At 38.5% G+C, this 6118-nt stretch overlaps 1 pseudogene across 1 annotated transcript; it reads left to right on the top strand.

The window, feature by feature from the left end:
* The first annotated feature begins 2529 nt into the window (after positions 1–2529).
* Positions 2530–6118, top strand: LOC145965057 (uncharacterized; annotated as a pseudogene). The gene is made up of 4 exons (XR_014436594.1): positions 2530–3133; positions 3231–4118; positions 4240–4361; positions 4595–6118. The product of XR_014436594.1 is annotated as an uncharacterized LOC145965057 (transcript).

The following is a 6118-nucleotide window of genomic DNA, read 5'->3' as shown; positions in this document are numbered from 1 at the left end:
AATTATTTTTAAGGAATTTTTTTATTAAAGATGCATACAAGGTAGAATATTTTTTATGTACTTGGCGTATTTTTTTTACCTTTGTAAGGTTTTTTTTAGAGGGATTATATTTATTAGAAGGAAAAGATGTAAAATTTGCAAATGTTAAATAATATATAAGATATCTCTCTTATTTCACAGAGTATCATCTTGTTGCAGTATAACTAAAATAAACCATAGTCTCTTTAATTTATTGACAAATAAATCGTGTTCTAGAAATCATATACTTTCTCTACGTCGCAATCTCAAGTAGACTCTTCTCGATTATTTTTTTTAATTTTTTTAAATTAAATCATCAATCGTGTATCAATTATCGTTGTCGCGCATTTCGTGGAAATATTTTTGCAATCAATTGCAAAGTGGAAGGTCGGGATAATCGGTTATCAAAAGTTCGTTATATAAGAACTGGTTTTCTTGAATAGAGAATTAAACGCTCGAAAACATCAATTAAAAGCAACGCGATTTTTTCTTTCAGGATATCACAAAGTCTTGATGTAACGAGGAGATATTTTAAGAAGGAATTTAATTTGACAGATAAAACTTGGATTTATGCGAGTATTGATATTGTACCCTCCGGATAACAAGTAATGCGTAAACATCCACGAGTACGTTGACCCAAAATTAGAGTCTCGCCGCCAAACGAACAGCTGCCTATGTAAATAAGATCTTATCGTAGAGAGGCGTCGTACGCTGGAAGCATCATTAGCCTTGACAACATTTTTGGAATGATTATTTAAAGGACAGAAACTTCTTCAAATTTTATGCCGCTCCACTACTTATGATACAATACACTTCTAATTTCACAGCATCTGCATATCTTCTTCTCAGCAATATATCTTTCTAATTATCAAGCTATCGCAAACTTACCTGGCAAATGCACAGTGTGAGCGAAAATGCATATCAGGAACAAGATCGCAAAACAGACCTTCATCTTCGCCTATTTTCTTGCTTAAAAAGACACCAGGAAACGGAAGCAATAATCAGCCTAAAATAGCTTCCGTTCAGCTCTTATAATATACATATATTGTATTTTATTTTTACGAAATAAGAGCAGAGAGTATCTTATTTCTACGAAGTGAGTAAAGAAATTACTACAAGCGCCAGCACTGTAAGGTTTTTCAAGAATACTTATGGAAATTATGCCTAATCGACACAAATAGCTTTAATATATTATCAACATTTATGAGATATATCATATTTATATAATTTCCAGCAAAAATCTTTTAAGATTGATAAGCCGAGAAATTTCCAATTTGTTACAATACATGCATTTTTTCTGAAATTACTTACACATTACTTTGCATTGCTTCGCATTATTTGACATTATACCGCATTATGCGCGTTACTGTCCTTTAATAAGTTCTTACAAGTTCTATAGCAAAATAATAACTCAAAATCTTAGAAGATTAAAACAAAAAATAAAGATGATGTCTTGTGGCATCTTTAGAACGTCTTTTAAATGCGCGTGAATAATTATGTGAGTCAAATTTATAATTCTTTAATATTTCAGATAAATAGATAATGACCACAGAAAGATAATTTCAATAAAATAAGTTTTAAATTTAATAAAATAAGTTGTGAAAATCGAAATTTATTCATATTTTACAACATTGACCATTGTATCGTTGCAAATGCGTATGTCCTTGTTATGAATCATTAAATCAATTAATCAGAAATCGTAAGAAATGACATTTGCCTAATTCTTGTTGATGTATGGCACAACTTCTGACTTTCGACTAATTTATTGTAAACAAAAATTGATACAATACGATCTAACGTTTGCTTTGCTTTACTTATCATCACGATGTGTTCATATCATTTTCACTTGCATACTATATCATCGTGTTGCTCTTTAAAATTCTTATTAAAAGTGTACGTCCAGACATGTCTATTGCTGTGTCTTTCCTTTGACAGCGAAATCAAAGGCCGGTATTCATAGTCCGTTCTTATATTTAAGATCGTCTTAAGAACCCATTCAACCAATCAAATAGCTGCAATGCGGTCATTGATTGGTTGAATGGGTTCTTAAGACGAACTTAAATATAAGAACGGACTATGAATACCGGCCAAAGTCATTGGTCCGATCCATCTTGTTGTATAACTTGATAGATTGTAAGGAAAAGATACGTAAAACTTCGCAAAAAAGTTTTTTTTAAATATACAGGTTCTTTATCAACTGTTTGCAATGTGGATGTCGCACATATTCTTGATATCAAATAGTATTTATTTAGGTCATAAGTTTATCTTGCTTTATCAATGTACGGCGCGAGACTTGATTACAGACTGCACTAATAGATTGCATTACGTCTTATGTAAGACAAAATATTATGTCTTCCTCCCACAAAAAATAATCTCAAACATTGTTAAGTTATATTTTTATCGTTATTATTATTTATATCTTATTTACATTTATTTTTCTGGTTTTAGTTGAAAGATAAATATCAATATTTACCGCTTTCGTTCAATGATTCTCAAAATAATTGAAAATACTTAAGCTTCTTCTTTCCTCAGGATGAGCCTCCAGCCGGAGATGACTTCGACGAGGCTGAAATCCGAGGAGATCTATCGCGAGCGTGTTACCAGCGAGCGTGTTACCAGCGACCCTCTTCACGGCGCAAACACGCTCTGCCAACCCGGCGAGCGCTAACAGCAACAACAATAACCAGTAGCAACAGCAATCACGACAGGAGCAGCAGGATAGCTCGTCGTTGCTGCAGGACGACGTGTTTGAGAAAAACGACCTCTTCGGGCCACCGCCGTTGCCCACCAAGTCGGACTCAAAGCGAGCTCCAAAATCGAAGATCTCGCTGCTCTTCGACGATTCCGATTCCGGCGACGAGCTCTTTTCCGTCGCGAGCTCCGGCTCCAGGTCGCAAAAGAGCACGGACTTTCTCGCCGCGGTATCATCAAGCGACAAAACGACCAAGGTACTTTCGAAAAGTGGCGGTCTGTTTGACGACGATAACATATTCGGCAGCACAGACGCGCCGGACATCGATATATTTGGCGTGACATCAAAATCGAAAGACACCTCGAACGATTTGTTCGATAGTCGCGGCCGGGAACAATATTCAGTCAAAGAGCAATAACATCGGTAAGTAGAGCGTGTTTTGAGATCTTTGATCCGTAGAATGACGTTTTATTTGGACAAAACTTCATTGTTCTTTTTTTAATCTAATGTAAATCGTTAGATAATTCACAAGACACGAAGATGGAGTCGAAGAGAATCAGTCTTTTTGACGGCGACGACGGCGACTTCTTCACCAGCGCGAAATCGACAAAACCGAAGAGCGACCGTAAGACTGATGTCTTCTTTGAGGACGAGGATGATTTGTTTTCGTCGAATGATAAGTCGAGCAATAAGAAACATTCCTCGGTAGAGAAAGGCGCATCAGTTGAACCAAAGATCGACGTCTCCAAAAATACTTCTAGTCTGGAAACTGAGAAGAAAAACAAAGACAATTCTTCGGATTACATGGATGGGCTGTTTTCGAAAGCGACGAAAACCCGTAGTCTCCTGTTTGAGAACGACGATTACGACGATCTCTTCGGCAAAAAAGACGCAGGACCGACTCACGAGGATGATCGATCGAAACCTGAATCCAAAGAAGAAGTAAAAAAGGATATCATCGAGAAGGTGCAGGAACTTTCTGAGCAAAATAAAGATTTGGAATCTTCAAGCTTAAGTAATGATATCAAGGCGACTACGGAAGTCAAAAATGTCATTGCAAAGAGTGATATAAACGAGGAAAAGCATAAAGATGAAGTCGAAGGAACGGTCTCCAAAGCTGAGGAAGATGGCAGGACAAAGAAGAGCTCACCGCCAAAGACACTGAGCATTCGGACGACTTTTTTGCCGCCATCTGAAGAACACAACGGCCAGCAGGTTCCCCGAAAATCGGTGTCGGGTTAGATAAAAAATCTAATGGGTAAAATGGGCGACTTGAAGATACTCTCATCGATGGATGCATCACCGTTATGGAGGAAGAGCGAGGACAAGACGGACGATGACGAAAACATCATGGATAATGACGGAGATCAGGGCATCGATGGATGCATTTCGCCTCCTAGTGTGTCGGGTGATTATCATTCAAGATTTCTTTCTTTCTCTTGTAATTTTAATATATTTTGTATTTGGAATATTTATTAAATTAATTAAAAGATTGAATTTTGAAATAATTTAAGAAATTATTTTTACAGAAGGTAGCATCTACAAAGAATTTTCTTATCCGACGACAATCTCTACTACTAGTAACGTGGAAATTGCTATAAATTTCGACGATCTAGCTCAAGTAGAGACATTGTCTACTACTGCATCCAAGGTATTTATTAAATTGAAACATAAACAAATTTTTATATTTTATTAAATGATGCACAATATTTCAGGAAAGTTTTTTAAAATAAAAGGAGAAGAGTAGCTTTTAATGTTTAATAAAATTTTAAAGTATATTATGTTCTAACACATCTTTAAACACTAATTAAGACATCTATCTATTATGAGATATTATGAATAATTCGTATTTTTACCTTAATTGCTATCATTATTTTTTTTTAGAGCCGAGTAAGAATTCAAGCAAAACGCCGTCCTCAGAGCCGACATGCCCGAAAGTCCGCACTGCGACACAGCGGCATTGATTTCGATACGGTTGACAGCGCAGACAACGATAATTTTTTGGACGAAAGCCACACTAACATCTTTTCGTCCACAAAAGATTTATCTTCCGCTCCGTCGATCAGCGCAGCTGATCGTTTGACTGCCAATAACGTTCAACACTCGACAGTCGATCCTTCGTCCACGGACGACAAATCCGAGCTGGGTAGCATCAGCAAGGAGAGCTCGATGAGTGTGAACAAGAACACTCTATTGTCGATCGACGAAGAAGATCTGTTTGACGTACCGCCAGATTTGCCGGAGGATCCGCAAAGAGAGAATACATTGTTCGGTAGGGCACCGATACTTTCACCGATTGGCGATGGGCAGTCCGACAGAACACCCATTGTTGTCAAACCTCTAATCGATACTGTGATCAGAAAGATGGACGATATCGATATCGATAGTGCAGCGAATAACAAAAGTTTTAAACAAGATTCTTCTGAATTAACGCGATCAGGTGTCGATACTAAGGACACTTCGGATACTTTGAAGGACGCGAAGAAGAAGGACGATAAGCGTTCAGTCAACGAAGAGCGAAATGGGATGACTGGAAAGTCTAACGAAGAGCCGAGCGATCCTCTGCGTGACACTGCGGAGCCACGATCCGCTAAAGGATCCTAGTCAGTTGTTTGCATTCGTCACAAAGACGCCACATCGCCGAAGAAAAACAAAGGACTGCTGTTTTCCGAATCGGATGATAGTCTGTTGTCTAGTGGTTCGGCAAAGAAGTTGAGTGAGCCGAAGAAAAAGGTCTTGGATCTATTCGCGGACGATGATGTGGGCGGTGATTTGTTTTCCGCGGCACCGCTGAAGAAAACGGTGAAGAAACCGCTGCGAGACATTCAGCAAAACGAAGCAGGACAGTCAAAAGTCGAATTCTGTTCAAGCTGGACGAAAGAGGAACAACATTTTCGACGATGACGACGACGAAGATTCCAGTCTGTTCGTCGAATCGTCCGGCCAGTCGCAGAAATCGGATAGCAAGTCGTTTCCAGAGTCCAAACACGAGCTCGCCGATTCCCAAGCCAAGAATTCGAACTTGAAGGATATCTTCGGCGTGACGTGGCAAGCAATACCTTTCCTGCTGGCGGGAAGATTGACAACGATGACGACGATATCGATCTTATCGCCATGAGGAAAGTTGTTCCCAAGAAAATCAAGTCCCTGTTTGCGTCGGATGACGAGAACGACGACGACGATGATTGTATCTTCGGCAAGCAACCTGTCTGTGTCGATAGACTCGAAGACGAATACGACAACAATCGCGTCGAATTCAAAACCGGCCGTGAAGAAATCGGTCACTAGGGATCTGAAGAAAACGGCCGAGAAGATCGTCGAGGATCCACTCAGTCTTCTTCAAGATGACTAAAATATATTTCTTCGATATAAATACCTGTGAGATTTTCTATATGCTCAGCCACAAAA

Source organism: Camponotus vicinus, unplaced genomic scaffold (genome assembly GCF_025532165.1).
Source record: "Camponotus vicinus isolate PSW18456_S1 unplaced genomic scaffold, iyCamVici1.0 SCAF_14, whole genome shotgun sequence".
Lineage (NCBI taxonomy): Eukaryota > Metazoa > Arthropoda > Insecta > Hymenoptera > Formicidae > Camponotus > Camponotus vicinus.
The sequence above is the reverse complement of the archived record's forward strand: the minus strand, read 5'-3'. Positions and strand labels throughout refer to the sequence as shown.